The sequence below is a fragment of the Macaca fascicularis genome, chromosome 11, assembly GCF_037993035.2.
Source record: "Macaca fascicularis isolate 582-1 chromosome 11, T2T-MFA8v1.1".
Classification (NCBI taxonomy): domain Eukaryota; kingdom Metazoa; phylum Chordata; class Mammalia; order Primates; family Cercopithecidae; genus Macaca; species Macaca fascicularis.
In genome coordinates, this window is record NC_088385.1 from 83,337,021 (window position 1) to 83,357,584 (window position 20,564).

At 37.9% G+C, this 20,564-nt stretch overlaps 1 protein-coding gene and 1 pseudogene across 17 annotated transcripts in view; one reads left to right on the top strand and one right to left on the bottom strand.

The window, feature by feature from the left end:
* The window catches only part of OSBPL8 (oxysterol binding protein like 8), a 216,990-nt gene that overhangs the window by 165,571 nt on the left and 30,855 nt on the right, over positions 1-20,564 (bottom strand). The gene's annotated exons all lie outside the window — the stretch shown is intronic.
* On the top strand, positions 7,426-11,166 carry LOC141408077 (large ribosomal subunit protein uL29 pseudogene; annotated as a pseudogene).

Here is a 20,564-nt window from a genome sequence, read left to right on the forward strand (position 1 = left end):
TCTTTGTACATCTGGTAGAATTCAGCTGTGAATCCATCAGGTTCTGGGCTTTTTATCGTTGGTAGGCTATTTATTACTGACTGAATTTTGGAGCTTGTTATGGGTCTATTCAGGGAATCAATTTCTTCCTGGTTCAGTCTTGGGAGGGTGTATGTGTCCAGAAACTTATTCATCTCTTCTAGGTTTTCTAGTTTGTGTGCATAGAGGTATTCATAGTAATTTCTGGTGGTTATTTTTATCTCTGTGGGGTCAGTGGTAACATTCTTTTTCATCACTTCTAATTGTGTTTATTTGGATATTCTCTCTTTCCTTATTAGTCTAGCTAGTGACTTATTTTATTAATTTTTTCAAAAAACCAACTCCTGGACTCATTCATCTTTTGAAGGGTTTTTGTGTCTCAATTTCCTTCAGTTTAGCTCTGATTTTGGTTATTTTTGTCTTCTGCTAGCTTTGGGGTTGATTTGTTCTTGCTTCTCTAATTTTTTCAATTGTAGTGTTAAGTTGTTAATTTGATATCTTTCTAACTTTTCAATGTGGGCATTTAGTGCTATGAATTTTCCTCTTGACACTGGCTTAGCTGCGTCCCAGAGATTCTTATATGTTGTACTTTTGTTCTCATCAGTTTCAAAGAACTTACTGCTTTTCGCCTTAATTTCATTACCTACCCAGGAAGTCATTCAGTAGCATGCTGTTTAATTTCCATGTAATTGCATGGTTTTGAGAATTTTCTTAGTCTTGACTTCTATTTGTATTGCACTGTGGTCCAAGAGTGTGTTTGGTATGATTTTGGTTCATTTGCATTTGCTGAGGATTGTTTTATATCCAATTATGTGATTGCTTTTGGAGTACGTTCCATGTGGAGATGAGAAGAATGTACATTCTGTTGTTTTAAGGTGCAAAGTTCTATAGAGGCCTATCAGATCCATTTGATCTAATGTTGAGTTCAGGTCCTGAGTATCTTTAATTTTCTGCCTTGATGACTTGTCTAATACTGTCAGTGGAGTGTTGAAGTCTCCCACTATTAATTGTGTGGGAGTTTACGTCTTTTTGTAGGTCTCTAAAAACTTGCTTGATAAATCTGGGTGCTCCTGTGTTGGGTGCATATATATTTAGGATAGTTAGGTTTTGCTCGATTGAACCCTTTACTAGTAATGCCCTTCTTTAATTTTTTTTTTTTTAATCTTCGTTGGTTTGAAGTCTGTTTTGTCTGAAATTAGGATTCTAAGCCCTGGGCTTCTTGTTTTATTTATTTATTTATTTATTTATTTATTTATTTATTTATTTGGTTTTCTGTTTGTTTGGTAGATTCTCCTCCATCCCTTTATTTTGAGCCTATGGGTGTCATTACGTGTGAGGTGAGTCTCTTGAAGATAGCATACCACTGGGTCTTGCTTTTTTATCCAGTTTGTTGCTCTGTGCCTTTTAAGTGGGGCATTTAACCTGTTTAGATTGAAGGTTAGTATTAATATGTGTGGATCTGATCCTGTCATTTTGTTGTTAGCTGGTTATTATGTTGGCTTGTTTCTGTGGTTGTCTTATAGCGTCACTAGTCTGTGTGTTTCAGAGTGTTTTTGAATTAGCTGGTAGTGGTCTTTCCTTTCTATATTGAGTGCTCTTTTCAAGATCTCTCATAAGGCAGGCCTGATGGTTAACGAACACCCTCAACATTTGCTTGTCTGAAAAGGATCTTTTTTTTTTTTTTTTGAGACAGAGTCTCACTCTTTCATTCAGGCTGGAATGCAGTGGCGTGAACTTGGCTCACTGCAACCTCCACTCCTGGGTTCAAGTGATTCTCCTGCCTCAGCCTCCTGAGTAGCTGGAACTACAGCTGCCTGCCACCACGGCCAGCTAATCTTTTTTTTTTTTTTTTTTTTTTTTTTTTGGTAATTTTAGTAGAGACAGGTTTCACCATATTGGCCAGGCTGGTCTTGAACTCCTGACCTTGTGATCCACCCACCTCAGCCTCCTAAAGTGCTGGGATTACAGGAGTGAGCCAGCTAGAAATGAAACTCTTTGTTGAAGAATTTTTTCTTTAAGAATGTTGTAGGCCCTCCTCAATCTCTTCTAGCTTGTAGGTTTCAGCTGAGAGATCTGCTGTTAGCCTGATGGGGTTGCCTTTGCAGGTTGACCTACCTTTAACATTTTTTCTTTCGTTTCAATCTTGGAAAATCTGATGATTACGCATCTTGGGGATGATGTTCTTGTGTAGAGTCTTTCAGGAGTTCTCTGCATTTCCTGAATTTGACTGTTGGCCTCTCTAGCAAAGCTAGGGAAGTTTTCATGGATAATATCCTGAAATATGTTCTCTAAGTCATATGCTTTCTCTCCCTCCCTTTCAAAGATGCCAATGATTCATAGATTTAGTCTCTTTACATAATCCCATACTTCTCAGAGGTTTTGTTCATTTCTTTTTATTCTTTTTTATTTTTGTCTATCTTATTTCAGATAGCCAGTCTTCAAGATCTGAGATTCTTTCCTCAGTATGGTTTATTCTGTTGTTAATACTTGTGATTGCACTGTAAAATTCTTATATTGTGTTATTCGGCTCTGTCAAATTAATTAGGTTCTTTTTTATACCAGCAATTTTGTCCTTCAATTCCTGTATTGTTTTATTGTGATTCTTAGTTTCCTTGGATTGGATTTTTCTGTACACCTGAATCTCAATGATATTCATTCCTATCCATGTTCTGAATTCTACTTCTGTCATTTCAGACAGTTCAGCCTCATTAAGAATTCTTGTTGCAGAAGTGGCACAGTCACTTGCAGGACACTCTGGCCATTTGAGTTACTGGAGTTCTTGTGTTGGTTCTTTCTCATCTCTGCATATGGGTGTTCCTTTAACTGCAGTGTAGATTAAGTAGTCAATAGACTTCTCTTTTGGACATTTTCACAGGGTCAAGGCTTTGTGCAGGATCTTTATTTTATAGAAGCTGATTTCTTGTCTTTGGTTTCAGAGAGGGTACGTCAAAGAGGTATTTTTGGTGTTGAAGTTCTGGGGTGTGATCCAGCAGGTGGCACTTAGGTGTACTGATCAGTTGGCAGACTCTTGCTCAGATGGGTGGCTCCACAATTTCCTCACAATTGCAGTCATGCTCCCTCTCAATGCTCTGAAAGCATAGGTTCCTCCTCCCTTGAGTGTTGGCTGTAGATTGCAGCTTTGTACTCCTGGGCTGCCCACTGCAGTTCTAGGGTGACCTCAGTGTTTATGTTCCTTCCTCAACAAATTCCCTGAGTGGGGGAGGTTCCCCTCCCTCTGTGTCGCTTCTGGGTGGGCCTTCATCCTGTCTTGCTTTTCTCCATTCTCCATGGGTAGAGTTTTTTCCTTGATTAGTCTTGATGCATGTACTTGAATGATTCAACTATTTACTCACCCCTTCCATTCCTCCCTGTGAGAGCCACACATATTAGCTGCTTCTAGTCAGCCATCTTGGTGACCACCCCCAACAATGTGTTTTACAATTAAGAAATATACTTCTAAATAATCTATGGATTGAAGAAGTAATCACAGTGGCAATCAACAAAATCAAAATTTTAGTGAAATGATAATGAAATACTGTAAGAACTGAGGTAAGCAAAGAAAATGCATAGCTATAAAAGACAGGAAAATCAAACAGCTAATCATCCATTTCAAAAAATCTGAAACAGCAGTGGAGAAGTTCAGGACTGCCACCCCAAAATACACTGCTATGGAACATTGATTATTTTGAGCTAAAGGTACTCTGACCTTCCTTTTTCTTCCTGAAAGCAGGAGATGAAACTCTCATGTGAAAAGCGCCCCCCTTGTGCCAGAGGAAAGAAAGACATTTTTAACACCAGTGATGAAAAATCAAGACCAAGAGAAATCTGTATACATAAATCTTAATAAACTAACCTTACCTTCCTAGCTTCTTCTCCACAATTAACTGTTCTAGTCGAAACTCCATATTCTTGTTACATTTTCACAATCTAATGCTCTTTGTCCTTCCTAGTATTATAAATATTCAGCTCTAACTGCTTTTTTGTGTCTTTGTTTTTCTGGCATAGGACAGACGTTATAACCAGAGAAAAGCATATGACCCTAGGAGGGTGGTGGAAAACTTTGCTTCCCTAAAGCAGCAAATCCCAAAAAAGTAAAAGAAAGGAAACAAAGAGTAGTAATAAATGTCAAAGAACACTAAAACACAAAAGAGAAAATGCCAAAAGTTAGTTCTTTGAAAAGAATGCAATTAATGAATACCAAGTGAGATTTAACAAAGAAAAAAACAGATAGCATAAATAACCAATAATATAGTTGATGAAGAAAACATAACAAATCCTCTGACCATTAAAAATATCCTAAAAGCGAATTACAAACAACTCAATACCAATAAACTTGAACATTTACTAGAAAAGTTTTAGTAAAATCCAACTTACTGAGAAATCCTAGAAAAATCCAACTTATGGAAACTTCCACAAGAAACAAAATCAGAATAGTCCTACTGGATACATAATTTAAAACCTTCCAAAGAATAAAATTACTGTCCTAGATTATTATACCTTATTAGTGAATTTTACCCAACAGTGGGTGCAGGGGGGTGGGAGACACATAGAAATTTTTTTTTTTTTTTTTGAGACAGAGCCTTGCTCTGTTTCCCAGGCTGGAGTGCAGTGGTGCGATTTCGGGTCACTGCAAGTTCCGTCTCCCGGGTTCACGCCATCCTCCTGCCTCAGCCTCCCGAGTAGCTGGGACTACAGGTGCCTGCCACCACGCCTGGGTAATTTTTTGTATTTTTAGTAGAGACGGGGTTTCACCATGTTAATCAGATGGTCTCCATCTCCTGACCTCATCATGATCCACCTGCCTCAGCCTCCCAAAGTGCTGGGATTACAAGCGTAAGTGAGCCACCGCGCCCAGTCCAGAAATTTGTTTAACTCTTATTTTAAGTTCAGGGGTACATGTGCAGGTTAGTTATACAGGAAAACTCATGTCACAAAGGTTTGTTGTATAGATTATTTTGTCACTCTAGTATTAAGTCTAGTACCCATTACTTATTACTCCTGATCCTCTTCTTCCTCATACCCTCCATCCTCTGGTAGGCCCCAGTGTCTGTTGTTCCCCTCTATGTGTCCATGGACACATAGAAATCTTACACAGATTTTTCTAGGAAAGTGAAAAGTACAGAACATTAACCGAGTAGTATATAACTGTGATATAAAACTAGACAAGGACATTTGAAGACAGAGAAATTATAATTCATTGCTGAAAGTCAAAATCCTAAACAGAATAGATGAAGACCAAATCTGGTGACATATAAAACAGAGCATCATCATATCAGGTTTGGTTTATCCATTCAAAAATATATATATTAATATAACTGAGTACATTTAATAAAGAAGTTTATATGTTCATTGTAATAGACAACAAAAAAACATTTCATACAACTTATACCCACTTATGATAAAAACTCTTAGCAAACTGAATAGAAGGAAATCTCTCTAATCAAAACCTACAGAACACATCACTCAGTGGTGAAATGTTCAAAGTTTTCTCTTTGTGACAAGGTATCCTATTAATATTTCCATTCAACCTCATACAAGAGATCTTAGCCAGTGTGATACAGTAAGAAAAAATAAAAACTATAAGGATTAAAAATGGGGGTGGGAAGCTATCTATATCTACAGATAATGTAATTTTACATAAAATATCCAAAAGGATATGCAGATTATTAGAATTAATAAGTGTGAATAGCAAGATTACTGCATATAAAGGTCAATATACAAAAATCAACCGCATGCATATGCAATGGCTCATGTAATCCCAGCACTTAGGGAAGCAGAGGCAGCAGGACCACTTGAGCCCAGGAGTTTGAGACCAGCCTGGGCAACACAGTGAGAAATCCTTCTCCACAAAAAGAAAAAAAAAAAAAAATCAACAACACTCCTATGTATCAGTGACTGTCAGAAAATGATTTTTAAAAGATAAATTTGTAATTACACAAAAAAGTACCAAATACTTAGATATAAATCTAATAGAAATGTGAAAAACTTCTGCAAGACAAAAAGCTATAAAATATTAATTAAAAAATTAAAGTTCTAAATAAATAGAGCAATATACTATGGTCTAGAATGAATTTTTTTATGTCTATTTTTCTCAAATTAATTTATATATTCAGCAAAGTTAAAATCAAAATCTCAACAGACATTTTGGTAACTAGACACATTGATTTTATAATTAAGACATAAATATAAATGTCCAGAGTATCTCTCAATAGATTTTGAAAAAGAAGCATAACATAGGAGGACTTGGTATAAAGCTACAGTAATGAAGACAGTATGATACAGACTAAATATATTCAAATATCAAAAGAACAAAGAGTCTAGAAACAAACCTACAATATGTATGAACACTTGAATTTATGAAGTAAGAAAATAATGCTTTCAATAAACTAAGTCAATTAAGTATCCATATAAAAGGAAAAAAAAACAAAGTTCTACCTCACAGTATACACAGAAACCAAGTCCAGTTGGATTACATATCTAAACGTGAAAGGCAAAACACAACTTTAAAAGGATATAGGAGAATATCCAAATGACCCTGGAGTATGAAACGATTTCTTAAACAGAAAGCACTAACCGTTAAGAACAAAAACTGATAAGGAGATTGACTAATTAAAAGGGACTTCCATTTATCAAAAGACATCATAAAGCCAGTGAAAAAGCAAAAAGCAGTGTGGAAGAGAGTGGCCACAGTTATAACAGAAACAACCAGATTATTTAAAATTCTTATATATCAGTAAGACATATGGTTTGGTTTTGGTTCTGATTTTGACTTGGCTTAAATTGCTTGACGAACAGGTGAGCCTTTAACAACACTTTGGTTTTAGTTTTTATTTTCATTTAGTGTGAATTAGATGAGTGAGTGACCTTTTACCCTTTCCTTCTTGTAGTGTGAATGTTGTTTTGTCTCAAGAGAAAAATAGGTCAGACACAAAGTAAGCCCAGTCCGCTAGGAACTGTGTTAAAAAATTTCAAAAAGAAAAAAGGAAAGTCATCAAATTATCAAAACTTACTTTATTAAAGTGCATGTTACAGAACCTTAAGAAATGTTTTGCAGGAAATTATAGAGTTACGTTAATCCCTTAGAGGTGAAGATCTCTGTGTGAATTAGAACTGCCCTCTTTTGGTGTAGGATGGCCCACCGAAGGAACTATAGACAAGGAACAACTGGCCATGTATTTAAGGTGGTGACAGAGGTCGGAGGACAGCCAGCGCACCTAGATTAAATTCCTTTATATTGATTCATGGTTAAATATAGACAAAACCAGCATAAATTTAGCCCTGTTTAACAGCTTATTGCAAAAAAGCCAAAAGTAAAAGTAAGAGCAGCTTCACCAGCAGACACAGAGTTTAAAAAGGGAGTCCCAGAAACAGCAAGAGAAGCCAGTTTTGCAGGAGCCGCCAGAGATAATAGAAATTCTTTCTCCATATGTCCCAGCCTACCCCGCTTTACCGAGGCCAACACCCCCTCAGAAACGAGATTCAGGAGCTAACACACCCCAGGTCTCACCTCGAAGGGGAGGATCAGAGCCTCCAGAGGCCAAGGAAGAAAGTCAACATAGTCAAGTGCGCCGTCTCAGATCTGGTCTTGCTGGAGCTATGCAAATGCCTCTTAGGGAGACGCGAGGACTATATACTGATTCTCAGTAGCCTCAGGGTTAAATGGGGTGTAAAGCCAGAATGCTTTATAGAGTCTCTTATAAAACTGACTTAGGCTTTTGTCAGCTCCTTGAAGCATTCCTGGAATCTTTTTTTATATTACTTGCTTTTTTCTACCAACTCTTAGCCTCTGCAGAAGTGCTTCTCAGGCTGTGCAGCAATGGCCACGATCAAAGCTGGAGATCTTCGCAGGAAGGAGGAGGAGGAGTTGCTGAAACAGCTGGACGACCTGAAGGTGGAACTGTCCCAGCTACGCGTCGCCAAAGTTACAGGCGGTGCGGCCTCCAAGCTCTCTAAGATAGGAGTCATCCGCAAATCCATCCCCCATGTTCTCCCAGTTATTAACCAGACTCAGAAAGAAAACCTCAGGAAATTCTACAAGGGCAAGAAGTACAAGCCCCTGGACCTGCGGCCTAAGAAGACACACGCCATGCGCCACTGGCTCAACAAGCATGAGGAGAACCTGAAGGCCAAGAAGCAGCAGCAGAAGGAGCGGCTGTACCCGCTGCGGCAGTACGCGGTCAAGGCCTGAGTGGCCCATTGTCAATAAAGCACAGCTGGCTGAGGAAAAAAAAAAAAAAGTGCTTCTCGGTACCTCTGTAAACGCTGAAACTGAGTTGCATTCTCTGGGTGTTTTTTCCCCCTTTTTCCTAGAGTTTAACAGGCTCTTTTCTTTATATAATTTTCCATGCGTAGACTAGTCAGCTGCCAGTGTAACTAGAGCAGGGCTTGTTGTCTCCTCAAGCTTCAGCCGTGCGTAGACTGTTCAGCCTCTGGAGTGACCAGAACAGGGCTGTTGTCCTCACCCAATAGAAAAAGTGAGGAAAAGACTTGAACAGGCTTTTCATAAAAGAGGATACTCACGTGGCCAATAAGCACATAAAACAGCGCTCTGAAACCATAGAGGTGCTAGTACAAACCCACGAAAATGACTGAAATTAACAAGACTTACAATACCAAGGTTAGTAAACATAGAAGAATAATAAAAACTCACACAGTGATGTCTGGGAGTAGCAAGTTAGTACAATCACTTTGGGAAAACAATTTGGCCCACCAGGTCCTACCTCCAACATTGGAGATCACAATGTGGAGGGCACAAACATCTAAACCATATCATTCTGCTGGTGCCACAAATCTCATGTCCTACTCACACTGCAAAATACAATCATCCCTTCCCAATAGTCTCCCAAAGTCTTAAGTCATGTCAACATCAACTCAATCAAAAGTCCAAAGTCTCATCCAAGACTCAAGTCAAATTCCTTCCACCTATGAGCCTGTAAAACCAAAACAAGTAACCTGATACATCAAAACAAGATACATTGGTGGTTCAGGTATTAATCGGCCAAAAGAAAGAGGCAACAGGCCACAAGCAAGTCCAAAACCCAGCAGGGCAGACGTTAAACCTTAAACTCCAATATAATCCTTGACTTCATGTCAGGCAACCTTGTGTGAGGGGTGGGCTCCCAAGGCCTTGGGCAGCTCCACCCCTGTGGCTTTGCAGGGTACAGCTCCGATGGCTGCTCTCACATGTTGGACCTGAGTGCCGGACCTGAGTGCCTGCAGTTTTTCTAGGCTCAGGGTACAAATTAACAGTAGATCTACCATTCTGGGGTCTGGAGGGTGGTGGCCCACTTTCCATAGTTCCACTAGGCAGTGCCCTAGAGGGAACTCTGTGTGGGAACTCCAACCCCACATTTCCCCTCCACACTGCCCTAACAGAGGTTCTCTATGAGGGCTCCACCCCTGAGGCAGGCTTAGCCTGGGCACCCAGGCTTTCTCATACATCCTCTGAAATCTAGGGGGAAGCTGCCAAGCATCCTTCGTACTAGACCTCTTAACACCACGTGGAAGCCACTAAAGCTTATGTCTTGCACCCTCCAGAGAAGCAGCCCAAGCTGTACCTGGGCCCCTTTGAGCCAAGACTGGGGCTGGAGCTGGAGCAGCTAGGATGTGGGAGGACTGTCCTGATGCTGAGCAGGACAGTGGCACCCTGGGCCAGGTCCCTGAAATCATTCTTCCCTTCTAGGCCTCTGGGCCTGTGATGGGAGAGGCTGCTTCTAAGATCTCTGGAAAAGGCTTTCAAGGTCTTTTTCCCATTGTCTTAGATGTTAGCACTTGGTTCCCTTTTGGTCATGCTAATCACTCTAGCAGGTGATTGCTCCACTGGCTGCTTGGATTCTTTCTCTATCACAGGGCCAAACTCCAAATTTTCCAAATTTTTATGCTCTGCTACCCTTTTAAATAAGTTCCATCTTTAAGTCATTTCTTTGTTCCTGTACTTGATCACAGGCTGTTAGAAGCAGCCAAGCCATGCCTTGAATGCTGAGAAATATTTTCCACCAGATACCCTAAGTCATCACTCTTAAGTTCGACCTTCCACAGAACCCTAGGATTTGGCCACAATGCAGTCAAGCTCTTTGCTAGGGTGCAGAAGGGTGACCTTTACTCCAGTTCCCATCAAGTTCCTCATTTCCATCTGAGAACTCATCAGGCTAGTCTTCATTGTCCATATTTCCATCAGTATTTGGGTCACAACCGTTTATCCAGTCTCTAAGAAATTCCAAACTTTCCGTCGTCGTCTTGTCTTCTTCTGAGCCCACCAAACACTTCCAATCACAGCCCGTTACCCAGTTCCAAAGCTACTTCCACATCTTCAGGTATCTTTACAGCAACGCCCCACTCCTCAGTACCAATTTTTTGTATTAGACTGTTCTTGCAGTGCTATAAATACATATCTGAATCTGGGTAATTTATAAAGAAAATATGTTTATTTTGGCTCATGGTTCCGCAGGCTGTACAGGAAGAATGGTGACCACATCTGCTTTTGGTGAGGGCCTCAGGAAGGTTACATCATGGGGAAGGCGAAGCGGAGCAGCATATCACATGGTGAGTAAGGGAACGGGGTTAGAGGGAATGTCTCAGACTCTTTTAAACAACCAAATCTGCATGAACTGAGCAAGAACTCACTCATCACCAAGGAGATGGTGCTAAGCCATTCATGAGGAATCTGCCCCCGAGATCCAATCACTTTCTACCAGACTCCACTTCCAACATTGGGAATCACATTTCAACATGAGATTTGGAGGGTACAAACATCCAAACCATATCAGCACAGAAGGAGCTTATTTAGTAAAACCACCAGAAACAAGAACAGCAGTTTCCCCTCTCACCTACCTCCCACAAACCATCCTATAAAATATCTGAGACCAGAGATTATAACAACTTTGAATAAAAGGCTACAAGACCCAAAATAATGGTAACTTAATTGTTTTGAAAGCTTTGTTATAAATTTGCATAAATACTCTAAATGCCTTTAAGTGAATGAATGAACCTAAAAATGTATATTGATATCACACTAGTTATTTAAAAAAAAAAAAAAAGAAACAAGAGAATATGGATTCCATTTCTTATCTAGTGCAGTTCTTTCTCCCTTTGCACGCAAAGTACTTCTATACAGAACTGGTCACACTGTATTTCTAAATATTTATCTATCTGCCTCCCCCTATTAGATCCAAGGCTACATGATGAAAATCAGTTTACACAAATTAATGTGAGCCTGGTATGTGTCAAGCACTACATTACTTTATGGAGAATCAAAGTGTACAACACACACATGATTTATGACCTCCATGGACCTTACATAAGGTTACAGGATGCTTCTCATAGGAAGTGATGTTTAAGTTGAGACCTAAAGGTTAACTGGCAGTTAGCTAAACAAAGTATGGCAAGAAACACATCCCAAGCAGAGAATACAAGTAAGTCATAAGGTGGGAGGTCGCTCCTATATTCTTTATTTCCACTAGCACTACACATTGCATAGTAAATATATTCCATTAGTGATAATGAGATGATGGGGAAAAGTGTGACAAGATGGAGGAATGAAAGAAAAAAAAAATTAAGTCAATATAGGAGCAGGCCTATTATATCCAAGGTTCTGTGTTTTAGATTGACAATTCACACTTAAATATGCTATTTAATTAGGCCTTTATAAAAATGAAAAATAACCACCAATCAAGGGTCCACCCAGTAGCTGCTTCCCATGACACTCTAAAGTATTGTGGAAGAGAAGCAATTTCAGCAGGTAAAATTTTGACATTCCTCTGCTCTACAAGAAAGTGCTCAAAAGAATAATGTATCAGATAGAAAGAGCAAAGTATTTATTTCCATCACCTTACTTATCCAGCCATTTTCTTCCTAAAAGCACTTCTTGTATTTTAAGAATCCAACAGCAGGGTCCAAATCTTTCTTACACCCACTAACTCATCACTCAGCATAGTGTGAATAATAATACTCTCAACTGTTCAAAACACATACCTTGGGTTTTGACAACAGTCAAAACTCAATTCCTAATTATACAAACATATTGTGACTATAAAGGGACGTAAATAACAAGACTAATGTTTCTCTCTACCAAAATAAGTGTATTAAAAAGTGATGTATGCTCTGTGGAGAAACTGGAACTTGTGTGCCCTGCAGGTGGGAATGTAAAATGGTACAGCCACGTGGAAAACAGTATGATGGTTCCTCAAAAGATTAAAGAACAGAATTACTAGATGATCCAGCAATTCCACTTCTAGGTAAGCAAACAAAAGAACTGAAAGTAGAGTCTTGAAGAGATATCTGTACACCCATGTTCACAGCAGAATTATTCATAGTAACTAAAATGTGGAAGCAACCCATAAACAAGTGAATGTATAAGCAAAATGTGGTATATACATACAATGGAATATTGTTCAGCCTTTAAAAGGAAGGAAATTCTGACATATGCTACACCATCAATGGACATTGAGGACATTATGCTAAATAAAATAAGCCAGTCACAAAAAGGCAAATACTCTATGATTCCACTTTTATGATGTCTCTACAATAGCCAAAATTGTAGAGACAGAAAGTAGAATGATGATCGCCAGGGGACAGGAAGAGGGGAGAATGGAGAGTTATTGTTTAATGGACATATAGTTTCAATTCTGCAAGATAAAGAGTTCTGGAAATGGATGATACTGATGTTTGTACAATATAAATATACATAATACCAATGAACTTTACATTGAAGAATGGTTAAGATGATTTAAGATGATTTATTTTACCATAATAAAATAATTGGGAAAAAAAGTAAAATTTTTCTGTCTAGAAATACACAATTAGAGATCAGATTGAGGACATATCAACTTGCCTCAAACACAACAAATTGGTCTGGTGCCATTTAGAATGAAATCAATTATAACGCTGTGATCCCCTTCCATGATGTGCTGGTTATTCACATTGAGTCACTTAAAATTAATGATCTCATCTCATTTGTGAATAAATGAACCTGTCTTTCCTTCTAATAAGTTAATCTTTGAAGTAAACTAGACTACAAGAACAACTCATGAATTAACTAGTTCTAGAACTCAAAGTTTTAAAAGAGAAAAAAGGTGCTTCAATAAAATCCAAAAAATGAAAAAACAAACAGTCATATGGTACTATGGTTTAGATATGGTTTGTACCAAATCTCATTTTGAAATTTGATCCCTAGTGGGGTGGTATTGACAGGTGGCCCCAGTGGGAGGCCTTAGGATCATGGGGACAGATTCCTCATGAATATCTTGGTGCCATTCTCTCAGTAGTGAGTTCTCACTCTGGGAAGATGGAATGAGTTCTCAAGGGAATAAGTCAGTTCCCAGTAAAGTGTGTTGCTATAAAGCCAGGACACCCTTTAGGTTTGGTATCTCTTCACATGTGCCTGCTTTCCCTTTGACCTTCTCTGTCATTTCTGATGTGGCACCAAAGCTCTCACCAGAAGCTGAGCAGATGTCAATGCCATGCTTCTTGTACAGCCTGAAGAATAATGAGCTAAACAAACCAAATCTTTTCTCTATAAATCACCAAGCCTCAAGTATTCTTTTATAGCAACACAAAATGAACTAAGACATATAACAGATAGACAAGGTCCTAAGCCAATAGTATTTAAAGTACTAAAATATAGCAAATTCCTATCTTTATTTATTTATTTAGAGGTAAGATGTCACTGCCACCCAGATTGGAGTGCAATGGCATGATCTCAGCTCACCGTGAATGAGCTCAAGTGATCCTCCTACCTCAGCCTCCCAAGTAGCTGTGACTACAAGTGCATACCACCACGCCTGACTAATTTTTGTATTTTTTGTAGGGACGGGGTCTTGCCCTGTTTCCTCGACTAGTCTTTAACTCCTGGGATAAAGTGATCTGTCCGCCTCAGCTTCCCAAAGTGATAGGATTACAGACATGAGCCACCATGCCCAGCCTGGTTCCTATCTAGAATTTCCAGTAAGAAATTGTTATTTCTACCGTGTTCACCGATATTATCTGCTCAAAAATTAACCATAAACTTATTTTTATATTTTTTAGAGGAAAACAAAATTTAAAGGGCAGTAGGGAAGGAGAGTTTACTGTTTTGTTCTTTCCACATTTCTAAAGTATTCCTCTTCCCTGAAACCAAGGCTAATGGAAGAATAGGGTGGAGTTCACAGAGAACGTAGCAGCTATCCATAGAGTCAAAGGGAAAATTTAGGGCCCTTAAACAACAGGTATTTTATAAAAAGCCAATTCCTCACTGCTATGAACTTGAATATTTATGTCATCTCCAGTATTTGTGTCTTCTCCAAGATTCACATGTTGAAATCCTAATCAATCCCCAATGTGATGACATGTGGAGATAGGGCCTTGGGGAGGTAATCATGTCATGAGGGTGGAGCGCTCATGCTGGGATTAGTGCCCTTATAAGAAGAGATACAAAAGAGCTTGTTTCCCCTCTCGGTTTCCACCATGTGAGGACTCAGCAAGATGATAACTGTCTGCAAGCCAGGAAGAGGGCCCTCACTGGAACCTGACCATGCTGGCACCCTGCTCTCAGACTTTCCAACCCCCAGAAACGTAGAAAATAAATGTGTTGTTTAAGCCATCTAGTCTATAGTATTTTGTTACAGCAGCCCAAGCAGACTTAGACATCCATGTACTCACTTCCAAGAAAAAGAAAACTTAAATAGCATTAAAGGCCAATATAACTCTTCATTTAACTCAAAAAAACAAAGAAATCATGAATATGACAAATCTCAATGGCAAAGCATAACCTCACTTTAAAAGACTACCATGACTATAAAACAATATGGAAAACAGATTATACGTTAACTCTTTTAGAAAATGAAATACAGTATATAAGTGCTATGAATTAGAATCATTTAAAGTACATACATAAACAACGAAGAATGGAGGAAAGAGAAAAAATGGCACTAAGGTGAATAAATCCTTTAATATGTTGTTAACAGACTGTTCTCATAATAAACAAAATTGGAGATAAACAAGATATAGGAATAAAAATGTCCACAGGCACCAAACTATAATCCTAAATTAAAAACTGTCTATGAAAGCAATATAATAGCAGGCACAAAAATTTCATAGAAAAACTATGTACAAATTTAAGTCTTCAGAAGATTATAAGTTATTTGTTAGGAGGTGATAATTTCAACTCTGCTGGCCTTTTAGCATCCTATAACTACCGAGAGTACAACTAAAATTTTAACTAGGAAAACCAAGTAAGAGTAGTAAGAGCAATTAAATCTTTTTTAAAATGGCCAGGCCTTTCCCAAATGCTTTCCATACACCATCACTGATCTTCACACAAATCCTGAAAAATGGGTATAATAATTGCAAAGTGCTGCTTTTGTTTTGAAAACACAGAAAGGACAACCAGGTATTATACACTTCCTGATACAAAGTATATACCACTGTGAATTTTTTTTTTGGCAAAAAGAAAAAAGAAAAGAAAATCAAACAATTCATATCAAGACTAGAGAAGTAATTACTTTTCTTTTTCTTTTTTTTTTTTTTTTTTTTTTTTTTTTGAGACAGAGTCTTGCTTTGTTGCCCAGGCTGGAGTGTAGTGGCACAATCCTGGCTCACTGCAATCTCCGCTTCCCAGGTTCAAGTGATTCTCCTGCCTCAGCCTCCCAAGTAGCTGGGATTACAGGTGCACACTACCACGCCCAGCTAATTTTTTTATTTTCAGTAGAGACGTGGTTTCATCATGTTGGCCAGACTGGTCTCGAACTCCTGACTTTAGGTGATCTGCCTGCCTTGGCCTCCCAAAGTGCTGGGATTACAAGCGTGAGCCACTGCGCCCAGCCATAATGACAATTTTAAAAAACACATGGTGATTAATTTGCAAACTCCAGGCTGTGGTAAACTACAAAACAACTAGGCTTCTTTAACAAATAAACACAAAGCGGGGTAAAAACCAGGGAAACCTATGGCTTAAAAGATACTTGAGAGGCATACTAACCACTGAGGTGTATAGACCTTGTTTGAATCCTGATACAAATAAATTTTAAAAAATTTCTCAATCAGAATTATTTGAACATATGCTAGATATTTTATGTCATTAAGAAATTTTCCTGATATTTTAGAGGATAATATTTATACAGAGTTTATATATGAAAAAGAGTAAACAGAAAAATATACACATAAAGTAACACAATCTCTGAAAGTCCTTTTAAAAAAGTGAGGAAAAGGAGTATGCGATATTTTTACCAGATATTTATTTGACATGACCATTACTTATGTAATAAGTCAAAGAATGTTCAAAACTAAATGTGAGATTAATTACTGGTGTGTGACACAGAATATATGTAATTTGGGGTAAGAGTAATATTCATTATGCATAAATGGTAACACTGTAGATAGACATGCTCCAAACAACTGATAATTGATTTATCTGAACTTTAAAACGTCTACTCTCAAATTGGGGGAAAAAAACTTATGACCACAACAAAATTAACTGCAGATCAAATATTACAAATTTTAACTTCAAATTATTGGAGAGAGGAACTGAAAATTGAATATTTATCTCATACATGAAGAAATAACTTATCTTTGAGGGAGCATAAAAATGTCCCCAAATGTAATAACATTTTAAACATTTACAAAAATAAAAACAAAAGGAAAACTACAAAGGTAAAAACTGTAATGTACAAAGAATCCACTCAATTATGTAAGATATTAAGACTTCATTTATTTCACTGAACTAATATTTTTGAATACCTACTATGTGCCAACCATTGTTCTAGGTGCTTATCCTTGAAGGGAGAGTTACTACAAAGGAGCACAGGAAAGTCTACTGGGGTGCTGGAAATAGTCTACATCTTCACTTGTGGTTACTTGGATATACACATAGGTAAGAGTTGTGGACTTCAGTGTAAGTTGTACATGAAAAGTTCATTTGTGTTGCTTTCCATTTCTGCTAACTGTTCTTATACACACTACTTCAATTTTAATTCACAGAACCTTGAAACAAATTTCTACATAGAGTACTACATTTATTATGACAGACGTTTTAAACAATCCAGGAGGAGAAAACAGATGTATACATTTAAAAAATGTTTCCATTAATAGAAAATAATTGTATCAGTAGGTTCTATTTATTGATATATAGCACAAAAGTATTAATTGAACGCTTTTCAAATGTTTATTTCTCCATCAGCCACATACTTTATGCCGCCAGTTATGAATTTAATGATTTCTCCCATATCAACATTTCTCAGTAGTCAGTGTACCAAATTCATAACTTTTGCTATGCACTACTAGCACAGTTACTTAATTTTTTTTACTGGCCTTTAACTTTGATTAGCCTCAACTAATAAAATCCATTAATTACTGGCTTAAGCCAAAAGTTGCATATTTTCTAATATATGATATATAACTGTAAAAATTACAAATGTTCATCAATGTACTAAAGTCATTTCATACAACCACACTGTCTTATCCTCATGAAATATACATTCTCAAGTCATTCACTTTTCCGGTGCTGATGTAGCATGAGGAGATACACAAATATTATAGTTGCTATCAGCAAATCTCTTTTTTTTTTTTTTTTTTGAGACAGGGTCTCCCTCTGTCACCCAGGCTAGTGCAGTGGCACAATCTCGGCTCACTGCAACCTCTGCCTCCCGGGTTCCAGCAATTCTCCTGCCTCAGCCTCCCAAATAGCTGGAATTACAGGCGTGCACCACCATGCCCAGCTAATTTTTGTATTTTTGTACAGACACGGTTTCACCATGTTGGCCAGGCTGGTCTCGAACTCCTGACCTTAGGTGATCCACTCTCTTGGCCTCCCAAAAGGCTGGGATTACAGGTGCGAGCCACCACACCCGGCCAGTAAATCTCATTTTTAAGTCCATAGCTCTATTGAGAACTAGTTGTGGACCACTTTACATCTCTGGACCTCAGTTTCCTCATAAGTAAAATTATGAGGCTAAAATATCAATTATTGAGACTCCTTAAAATTCTAATATTGTACAATCTAACAGCCAGCAGTTTTACCTTCTATCTATATACTACTGACATAATCACTGAAATGCAAAAGAATAGGTATATGGTACCACCCCAACTTTAAGGTCCATATTAGGACCTGTCTTTAGAGTAATAAATTAAGGAGGGTGGTGGGCTGGGTTTGGGGGGCAGCAACATGAGGCAACTTACAATAATCACAACCAATCAATAAAGTACATTAATTACAGTTTTCTAAGGTTTTTTAACTTCAATTAAAATATTTTTATCCTACCTAAACAGCAGAAATTCAGTTCTTCAAAAGAAAAATCAGTTCAAGTAGGAAACCAAAACAGTATGTTAAATATTTTATTACAATTGAAATACACATATATCTCCAAATCTTTTGATGGAAGGCCTTATCACTGAGTATAAATCTGTCAATTAGAATTACTTATCTTCCTTGCTTAAACCACAGCTATAATACACGGGTCTGAGAGCTCTACGGGTAGTTCTTTAAAGTGAAGCAAAATTTAAAACATTTGTAAAGCCATCAGTTTGGAGAATCCTACATGTTCTAAATACTCTCCTAGCTTTTCTAGTTATCTAAATTATCTTATCCATACCAAGGCAAGCCCAGGGAAATGCCTACAAAAAACAGTGAGTTGCAATACAGAAGAGTCCTGAGCTTAGGGAACCCAAATATTTCATAATGGACAGCAAGAATGACTGCCTTTTCTTTTCCTAAGGAGGAAAATACTTTCATTATCTTCCAAGGCTGCTCACTAGATAAACATTCTTGAAAAGACAGTCTAAAGTAACAGGCAGTCACGGCTTTACTTATAAGATATGCAGAAAGGCAAGAAATCAATAAAGAGTTGTCTTCCAATTGTCTGTTTATCCCTGTCTACTTAACTGCTACCAAATACAAACCCCTGTAGCATTTCGCCTTTTAATATATAAGTATTATTGTTGGCCAGGCATGGTGGCTCACACCTGTAATCCCAGCACTTTGGGAAGCCTAGGCAGGCGGATCACAAGGTCAGGAGTTCAAGCCAGCCTGACGAACACGGTGAAATCCCATCTCTATTAAAAATACAAAAATTAGCTGGGCATGGTGGCGCATGCCTCTAATCTCAGCTACTCAGGATGCTGAGGCAGGAGTATTGCTTGAACCGGGACCCAGGAGGAGGAGGCTCAGGCCACTGCATTCCAGGCTGGGCTACAGAGCGAGACTCCATCTCTTTAAAAAAAAAAAAAAAAAGGAGTATTATTAATAACAGAAGATGAAATTATGATTCACAAGCCATTTCTAAGAAACTTCACTCTTGTAAATGACAGTTAGTTGTAATTAGAATTTTTTCTATGTGCTTTTAGACAATGTGAACAATCCTTTTATAAATAAATCATGCCTTGTCGAATCCAGTCTTAATAACCAAATGCTTCTGCAATGAAGTTAATCATCACCTGAAACGCTTCAGAAATTAAACGAATCAAGTGAGTACTGTAGAAAGGGTACATCCTAAAAGTAAAAGATAGTTGTCGCATCAACATAGAAAGCCAAAAAAGACAAGGAAGTGTAATAGAATTTCACACACACACACACACACACAACGATATAGCTACAGCTATAGATATAGATAGCTACTAGGGAAGGCTGAGGTGGGACGATCACTTGAGCCCAGAAGACAGAGGTTGCGATGAGCTATAAAGGCACCACTACACTCCAGCCTGGGCAACAGAGGGAGACCTTGTCTCAAAAAAAATAAAAATAAGTAAAGTATAGAAACTTTAAAATTCCATCACATTTTTCACTTCCTCCAACCTCCTCTCAAGCTATAACACAATCTTATGCCAGAATGAACTAAGGAGACCAAAGTCCAAAACAGGGGAAGTGTGGTCTACCTCTGAAAAAGCAGTAAGAAGTTATTATGTCACTACTTCATTTCAATCTTAGGTTTTTTTAACTATGCCAAAGCTAAAATACCATCATGAATTTCAAATGTGAGAAACATTAAGGATTCTAAGCTGTTTCTTATACTAAGGGTTTCTGACTAGGAACAACAATTTTTTAAAGCGTTATGAACTAACAATCAGAAACTGAACTAGGATATTAAGGTGCATACTACAAGGAAAATACAAGACAATGCTGAAGCTTCAGAAAAATAAATTTAAGAAAACTGGAATCCTTGCTATTTTTCCCTTCTTGGGCACTTGTTACTATACCCTTCCAAAAACAAATCAGTTGGGGAGTGGATTTGTAGAAACCTAATCAAAGCTTAGAAGGTATGACAGATTAAGAAACCCAGCTGAAACCTTTTGAGCCTCTAAACCATGAAGCAACTAACCATTTGTATTTGCCTTAGAATAGCAGCGTCATCCCAGCTCTGGATTACCTACCTGCTACTACAAAACAGGAAAAAAAAAAAAAAAAAAAATCTTATTTAAGCCACTGTTCATTTGGCTTTCTATTAAAACAGCAGATCTATATCTGAATACATCATTGAAACCCTTTCTGCGAAGAACTGAAGAAGTTGGTGGGGAAGAAGACTCGAGATGAGAATAGGCTCATTATTCAAAGTTCAGCATGGCTAAAGTATAGTAAGCAACGA